The sequence below is a fragment of the Monodon monoceros genome, unplaced genomic scaffold, assembly GCF_005190385.1.
Source record: "Monodon monoceros isolate NGI ecotype Baffin Bay Population unplaced genomic scaffold, NGI_Narwhal_1 Super_Scaffold_13, whole genome shotgun sequence".
Classification (NCBI taxonomy): domain Eukaryota; kingdom Metazoa; phylum Chordata; class Mammalia; order Artiodactyla; family Monodontidae; genus Monodon; species Monodon monoceros.
In genome coordinates this window covers 16,494,032-16,502,669 of record NW_021703769.1, presented here as the reverse complement: position 1 = coordinate 16,502,669, position 8,638 = coordinate 16,494,032, and the positions used below count along the sequence as shown (strand labels likewise).

Sequence of the window (8,638 nt, the reverse complement as noted above, 5' to 3'; positions counted from 1 at the left end):
GCAGGACAGAAGTTGCTGGTAGAGCTTCGAGCTCAAGGATCTTTGCCTGCCAAGAGGATCTTCAGTCCTACTGTTACCTGTTTGCATAGTGAGCAAGAAGTGACTCTCAGAGGTAGAACTATTTGCCAAGAGAAATTCATGGTCTTTAGCTATCCCTGAAGGAATAATGTCTACCCTGCACCATTGAGATGTGAATTCCTGGAGGATGGAAAAATGCAACTCTCACCCACAATTTGGAACAACTATTCTTGCCCGAAGTTCTTTCTATCCACCTCAAGGGGCATCACAAAATCCCTTTAACTGTGTTTAATTTAATATATGTGGAAGCAGATCTGAACTCTCCAGCTCCACACTTCTCGTACCCTGGTAGAGAGCCTACAGCTTCCTTAATGAGCTCTGAGTTGGAGTCCAGTCCTTCCCCCAGCAGAGAGCCCAGGGGTTCCCCAGGAGGCCCAGGGGTTCCCGAGGCATTCTGCACACTTCCGCTTAGGGCACTGTATCAGTCAGGGTGGGATAACTGATGTAAGAAACAACCCCCAAATCTCAGCGGTGTAACACAATAAGGTTTGTCCTTCACATCACAGTACAACCCGGGTCATTTGGAGATGTGGAAATTTCTACTCTCTGCAGTCATTCAGAGACCGAAGTCCTTTCCATCCTGTGGCTCCACGCTTGTCTCAGTGCTTTGAGTTCTCTCCATTTATCCAGTGGATGGTGAAAGAGAGAGTGTATTGAGAATTGCAGAGGAGATTTTTATGGACCATGCTGGGAATCGTGCTACATTGCTTCTGCCCACATTCCATTGGTCAGAACTCAGTCACATGGTCTCACCTAACTGCAAGGGAGCCTGGGAAATGTAGTCTAGCTTCATGCCCAGGAAGAAAAGGAATGGGGGCTTGGTAAACAAAGAAATGCCACTGATCCTTAAAGTTTGTGTTGTCACGGATTAGGGTCTGCCTCTCCTGGGCTGTGAGCTCCTCCAGAGAAGGAACTGCATTCAGATTTGCTTCTCTGAGTCATGAGCTCCAGGTTGCAAACCCAGGCTGGGTGGCCCAGAAGGTGGCATCCCAGAGGTGGACATCACAGCTGAGCACACCCGCACTAAGCTGCCAGGCACCTGGCAAAGACAGGCAGATCAGGACCAAGGCCACCAGTTAGGAGCCTGACAACCACAGCAGACCCTGAGGGCTTAGGGCAGAGACAGGAAGAGAGACTCGAAGAACCCTAAGCCAAGGAAACAGCCTTCAATGGCAGCAGGGAGAGTTCTGGGAAGGGCACCAACCAAGCTTGGATTTAGGGTTTATAAAGAACTGTCTCACTCATCAATATATTAACCTTCACCACAAAAGAGGTCGGGCCTTAATGTACCTACTTTACAGATACGGGAATAGAGGGATTTTCCCCCCAAGTCTCCTGCCTAAGGGACGACATGAACCTACCAGACTATTCTTTATGTTACCAATCCATGAACATTCCAGGACACATCGCTGTGGGGACTTCTGGGGAGCTGGGGAGGCCCCTGTCTCTCTCTCTCCGGAAGTGCTCTGTGCTGTGTCCTGCTTCGTGTAACTGGGTGACCACATATGCCTGGCAATGAGTTACATCACCCAGATGTGTTTGAGGGATCTGTCTCTAGTTTTCAGAATATTTTACATCATTGACTACATTTTAAAATCAAGAAATTTTACCTAATGGGGAGTCCTGGCTTTTCTTTTTTAAAAAGTCAGGAGGTCCAGCCACCATGGGTCAAATTCCCACAAGGTGACGATCACTCAAAGCTGAGTAACAGCTGTGCCATTGACAGGACGTGTGTCTTTCATGTCCCCACAACTCCCACCTTCTGATTTTTCTCTTTTCTGAACTGTTACTCATTTCACCCTCCCCCTGGCTCTTTTAGGCATTTGAGTTTATAATCTTGGTCCTGTGCATTTTCAAGCCTTCAATCACTTATTCCCTCCATCATCCATTCAGTCCGTCAGCAGGTGTTTGCTGAGTGGTTGTTCTGGGCCAGGTTTGTGCTAGGCAGTGGGCATGAAAACAAGATATGGCCCTGCCCTCAGAGAGCTCATAATCTGGAGAGAAAGACAAATACAGAGACACAGCATTGCAGGGAATTCCCTGGTGGTCCAGTGGTTAGGACTCTGCACTTGCACTGCTGGGGCCAGGGTTCAATCCCCGGTCTGGGAACTAAGATCCTGCAAGCCGCGCAGCGCGGCCAGGAAAAAAAACAGAAAAACACAACATTGCAAACAGGGGATGTTCTATGGATCCCAGATGTTTAAGCTTGTGCAGATACCCTCGGTGCATGACCCACATCCCCTTGGGGACTCACCAGTCCCAGACGAGGGGATGGCTTCCTACTACAAGCACCTGCAACTCCCCGCTTAGTGGCCTTTGCATGCAGGCTGGAAATACTGAAGAATACATGTCCCCAGGAACAGCCCTCAAATGACTGACCTGAGTTGCTGGATAAACAACCCAGCTCCCTCCCCCTCAGGCGGGATGACTGTGATGTGGGTTCTACGCTACCTACCAGAAGTTCCCCAACAGCCACTGCATTAACTTGCTCATTAAGGCACCTTATACTTTCCCTTCCCTGTGCCACTACCCTGGTCCCCTACCGTCACTTCCTAACAGATCACTTCCCAGGGAAATCACATGCATTCACACCCTTAGCTGCTTCTGGGGGAGCCCATTCTGAGCCGTGTGCCCATAAACAAATGGGGTGCACAGCCCTTACAGCCTTTCAGAATCCACTGACCTCAAATGGAAATTGACTGTCAATTAGTCTGGAATGGGATAAACCCAAACAATTCATCAGCTTTCCTTTAAAGATAATCATTGCAGTAATCATGCTAAAAAATAATGAAATGTAATAATTATATTAAACATACTAATATAAAAGAATAACTAAATAATAAACAGAATAATAAAAAGGCTGCTTGAGCAGGTGCACTTGGGTCTGCTGGTTTTTATCTTTTTGTGATCTTGCTACACATTAAATCAGCTCATTCATCCCTCTGTAGAGGGGCCCGTAGCTGCTGTGAACTTCCTTTCAGTTACCCACTTCACTGGTTCTTTTCAAAAGAAGGAAGGCCTGTGAAAATCATGGAGGAGATCAGGACTCAGGAGGGACTGATGTTTGGGAATAATTCCAGAAACTTTCTGTGTGTTATTTCATCAGTTCCTCCCAACTGCCCGTGAGGGAGACAAGATCATCTTCACTCTCCTGGTGCAACAGGGACTCTGGGGCATCAGGTGACCTGCCCGGGATCACATGACCCAAATCCATGTGACTCAAAACCCACCCTATGGCTTTCTCCTCAGGCTGTGTGTGTGCATGTGTGTGTGTGTGTGTGTGCACGCGCGCACGCGCGTCTGTTGACTAGGACGAGGAGGGAGGGAAGAACCATAAGACCTAACCTTGGGTCTTAGAGGAGCCGCGGTGCTGGGAATGGCCTTTCAACCTGCAGGTTGCTGCTTCCCTCTGGTCTGGAAAGTGTCCAAAGGAGAATAAAGGCAGAGAGTAGGTGTGAGAAGGACCAGAATCTGGAGCAGAAGACACAAAGGGAAATCTTCCTTCCTTCTTCCCTCCCTCTCTGTCTCTCTCTCTTTTTCCTTCTTCTTTCCTTCCTTCCTCTCTCTCTCGTCCTTCCTTCCTTCCTCCCTCACTCTCCCCTCCCTTCCTCCCTCCCTCCCTTCTTTCTTTCTTCCTTTCTTCCTTCCTTTCCTCCCTTCCTCCCTTCCTCTCTTTCTTTTTCTTTCTCTTTCTTCTCTTCCTTCCTCCCTCCCTCTCTCTCTCTCTCTCTCTCTTCCTTCCTTCCTTCCTTCTTTCTTCCTCTCTTCCTTTCTTTCTTTCTTTCTTTCTTTCTTTTCTTTTCTTTTCTTTCATCATGAGCAAGGGCTCAAGGGAGCCCAGAAATGTCTGAGGGCTTACTTAACAGGGGTTAATTCTTTTTAAATAATCTGATAAAGGCTCATGCACTAACGGTTTAGACAGACAGAGAAAACAAAATCTCTTTGTGTCATCTCATTACATGGTCACAGGTAGGTAACATAGTGCCCCCCCTTCTTGGGCAATGCAAGGACTAGGTGGCAACAGCGCAGGGCCTGTCACTTAGGAATGGCTCATTGCTCACTCCTTCTCACCCCTTTCCCAGTTCTAGCAAATGAGAGGGTCCCCGGCTTGATTTTTGAATGCTAATGTCTGCCTTACAGGATCCCATACTGCCTGCTTCCATCAAAGCTAAACCAGGGCCTTCCCTGGTGGCGCAGTGGTTGAGAGTCCGCCTGCCGATGCAGGGGACACGGGTTCGTGCCCTGGTCCGGGAGGATCCCACATGCCGCCGAGCGGTTGGGCCCGTGAGCCATGGCTGCTGGGCTTGCACGTCCGGAGCCTGTGCTCCGCAGCAGGAGAGGCCACAACAGTGAGAGGCCTGCGTACCGCAAAAAAAAAAAAAAAAAAAAGAAGAAGCTAAACCAATATTTCCAACTCATCAACACTTAAACACGGGGCCAATTTGCACAATACACTGTCTATTTATTTTCCAGGCTGCAATCTTTATGATGCATATTCCTGAGGCAGTTAATTTGCTCTTGAATACATCTCTTTGTGTATTGGTTACCCATTTCATTAGCGGCGATATTGAGACCGGCTGGGACATGTGGGGGATTTTTTTCACTGAGTGAAAGAAGCTTTTTAATAAGCCCCATCATCGCTGGCTTTATGGTTCCATTTGATGAGCAACAAATGTATTCATTTAGCAGCTGCATTCCTTAATCAGGTATTCACTGGGTAACAGCATATACAAATATGGAGAAACACAGAATTTAGGGAGCTGAGTGCAGTCATTTTCCACAGGGATTGGAGCATTGTCTGTATTCACCATCAGTTTTCAAGCAAGAACCTCTCCTTGCTGGATGTGAAATTCTGTACATAAGCACACGGGGCCCAGCTATGACTCACTGCCCTGTGTCAAGAGCATCCCTCCCCCACTGACGGGCCAGACCCTCCAGAGGTCTCTGGTTCCCTCTTCTGCGTCAAACAAGTCCCCAGCCATTTGGTTTCTTTGATCAATGGTACTTTTAAACCTTTCCTGTGGCTCCCACTCCATTTGCCCTCAAAATGCCCCCAGAGACAAAAATTACTAAAGTACATTAGCTCTTTTTAAAAAAACAACAGCTCATTGAGGAATAATTGACAATTAAATTTGTGTATATGTAAGGTGTACTGACTTGACATCTTGATAAATGTATACACTGTGAAAGGACCACCACAATCAAGCTAATTAACATATCCATCACCTCACAAAGTTACCATTTTCTTCTTCTGTGTGTGTGTGGTGAGCACACTTAAGATTTACCCTCTTGACAACATTCAGGTATATACAATACAGTGCTGTTAACTACAGTCATACTGTTGTACATTTGATCTCGAGAATTTATTCATCTTGCATAAGTGAAACTTTATACCTTTAAACCAACATCTCCCCATTTCCCCCTCTCCTGCCCTTGGCGACCACCATTCTACTCTCTATTTCTGACTTTGGCTATTTTAGATGCCACATATAAGTGAAACCATACAGTATTTGTCTTTTTCTGTCTGGCTTATTTTTTTCTTTTTTTTTTTTGGTTGCATTGGGTCTTCGCTGCTGCGCGCAGGCTTTCTCTAGTTGCGGCGAGTGGGGGCTGCTCTTCGTTGCAGTACGCGGGCTTCTCACTGTGGTGGCTTCTCTCGTTGCAGAGCACGGGCTCTAGGCGTGCGGGCTTCAGTAGTTGTGGCACATGGGCTTAGTTGCTCCACAGCATGTGGGATCTTCCTGACCAGGGCTTGAACCCATGTCCTCTGCGTTGGCAGGTGGATTCTTAACCACTGTGCCACCAGGGAAGTCCCAGGATTTCCTTCTTCTTAAAGGCTGAATAATATTCCATGCCCCATCTTTATCCATTCATCCTTCCACATTTAGGTTGCTTCCATATCTTGGCTATTGTGAATAATAATACAATGAATCTGGGAGTGCAGCTAATCTCTTCAAGATCCTGATTTCAGTTCATTTGGAAATATACTCAGAAGTGGGATTGCTGGATCATATGGTAGTTCTATTTTTAATTTTAAAAAAATCTTTTTTTGAAGAACCTCCATACTGTTTGCCATAGCGGCTGCACTAATTTACATTCCCACCAACAGTGCACAAGGGTTCCCTTTTTTCTACATCCTTGCCAACACTTTCTGTTTCTTGTCTTTTTGTTAATAGCCATCCAAACACGTGTGAGGTATGTTTCTAGGAATTTCTTTTGTTTTCCATGGGCCTGGGACAGAGGCCATTTCTCTGAATATGGTGAGACTGGGTTTCTCAGGAGGTTGAAGACCAGAATGTGTGTGCGTGCGCACGTGTGTAAGTGCCCCCATTGATAAGATCAGTATAATACATCTAGCTAGACTGTCAGGGCAGGAGCCATGTCTGTTTACTGCTGTATCCATGGAACCCAGAGCAGTGTCTGGCATACCAGGATTCTTAGCATATGTTAAAGAAAGTATTAATCAATCAAGGGCCTGTTCTCTGTTCAGCTACTTCTAGGCTGTAAGTGGAAACTCCCAGATATGCCAACAGAAGATGGCTTAGCAATAAGCAGAAGACCTCCTTCCCCTACTCAAGCCAACAGTGGCCTTTCTGAGACAAAGCCTCCACGCTGTGAACCCCGAGGGAAAAAGGGGGCAAAGAAAGAAGAATGGCAAAGGAGAAAGGCAGCAGATGGAGGAAAGCTATCCCAGCTGTTGGCATCCGTGAACAAGGAAAACCAATCTCGGTTTGGAAACGATAATGTTTGTAAGGACTTGGCCAGGATTATAATTAAAAGAGGAAATGCACTAAATGTTGTGGAAATAACACACATTTTTTTTCCTCATATCTGGAACTGCCTGAACCTCTCGTTTTAGTCATGGTGTCAAAACAGACCCTGGATCAGAAAGAGGCAGGCTAGGATCTCTAATATGTAGGGGGCTGGGAGGCTCAAGGCCATGGCCAAAGGAACATGGTGGGCTCAGGTGTGGATAGTCTTGTCCAGAAGGCAGGGCACCCAGACATGGGTCCAGGTAACAGGAGGTAAGATGTCACAGCAGTCCTGGGATTCTTGCTTAAAGGAGTAGGGAGGGGGTAGGAATCAGGAGATACGGTGCTGTGATAGACCGGCAGCTCTTCTCTGCCAAGGAGACTTCCCTGACTTCCTCTCCAGGAGCAAGTGCCCCTCCCCAACCTCCCACATCCCCCGCAGTGAGCTCTACTTACGACCCACCACACTTTACAATCGACAGCTTTCCTGGCTGCCTAAACCACTGAGATCTCCTTATTGGCAGGAATCACATCTCACAGGAGGTGCAAAATGGAATGAAAAGGGAAGAGCCTGCCACTCGAGTTGACTATTTGGGGAGGAAAAGAATCCCTCTGGAACCAAAAGACAGACTAGAGCTTTGCCACTCAAAGTTTTGCTATTCTGAGGACCAGCAGCTTTGGCACCACCTGGAGCTCTGTTACAAAGGCCGCGTCTTAGGCTCCACCCAAACCTCCTGAACCAGAGTCTGCATGTTCACAAGATCCCCAGGTGACTCACATGATCATTATAATTTGAGAAGCAATGGGCTAGAGAGTTGAACGATCTTTGGGACTCCAAACTCATACCTCTTTGAACGCCCACATTTCTGTGGTGCTTTGAAAGCCATATAGCACTCTGATATATTTTCTCTTTATGCTTCCCCAGCCTGAATTGACTTGAGCAAGGGAGGAAGAGAATATTGTAAAACAAAACAAAAACAAAAAACCGAAGAAACAAAAAAAACTAGAACCTGCTAACAGAGCGCCCACTCTAAGCCAATCACAATGCTGAAAACTCTCGTATGCATTCTCTTATTAAGTCACTAAAGCAAGCACTGAAGTTAGGAGAATAATGGGCACCATTTTCCAGATGGAGTGAGATCGAGAATGGTTAAGAAACTTTACCAAGTTCACTCAATTTGGACTTGTTCAGCCGCAAGAAACAGAGACCATCCTGGTCTAACTGAATCAAAGAGGTTCTTATAAAGAAAATAGGTGACTCGGAATCCTAGCATAGGAAATCCAACAAGACCAAATGTTACGGAGCCTGAAAGTAGATAGCAGTCAAGAGCCAAGGTATCTGTCTTTTGTTTCTTGGGAATCCAACCTGCCCTTGAGATGGGAATTCTTGTGCAAGGGATTACTGAGGGAGGCTCTCGGGAGAAAGGGAGAGAGGAAAGCAGGACAAGGAAGGGGAGAGATGAAATCTAAGCAAGAATGTCATCTCAGGTGGAGACCAGCTTCAGCCCGATCCCCAGGGAGCTCAAGGGTATGAATGGCACCACAGAGTTGGCCTCATCTTGAGTCAGGAGGCTGGCCTGTTGTACCATGTGAGTCAGTCTTTGGCAGCTGGTTGCTGGGGGCAGAGCAGTGGACCAACCTGGCTGGGAAGCCGAGAGGTCAAGGGTTTCTCTGGGGAAGGAACAACTATAAGGTGTTAGCAGCCAACATGCACAGAAGCTTAAGGTATAAGGGCACCAATGAAGGGCAGGGTCACCAACAGTGTGTGTGTGTGTGTGTGTGTGTGTGTGTGTGTGTGTGTGTGTGTG

The 8,638-nt window shown here is 47.0% G+C and overlaps 1 non-coding gene across 1 annotated transcript; it reads left to right on the top strand.

The window, feature by feature from the left end:
- The first annotated feature begins 2,115 nt into the window (after window positions 1-2,115).
- Window positions 2,116-2,187, top strand: TRNAA-UGC. The gene has a single exon. It is a non-coding gene; the product is annotated as a tRNA-Ala (tRNA).
- Window positions 2,188-8,638: the final 6,451 nt, after the last annotated feature.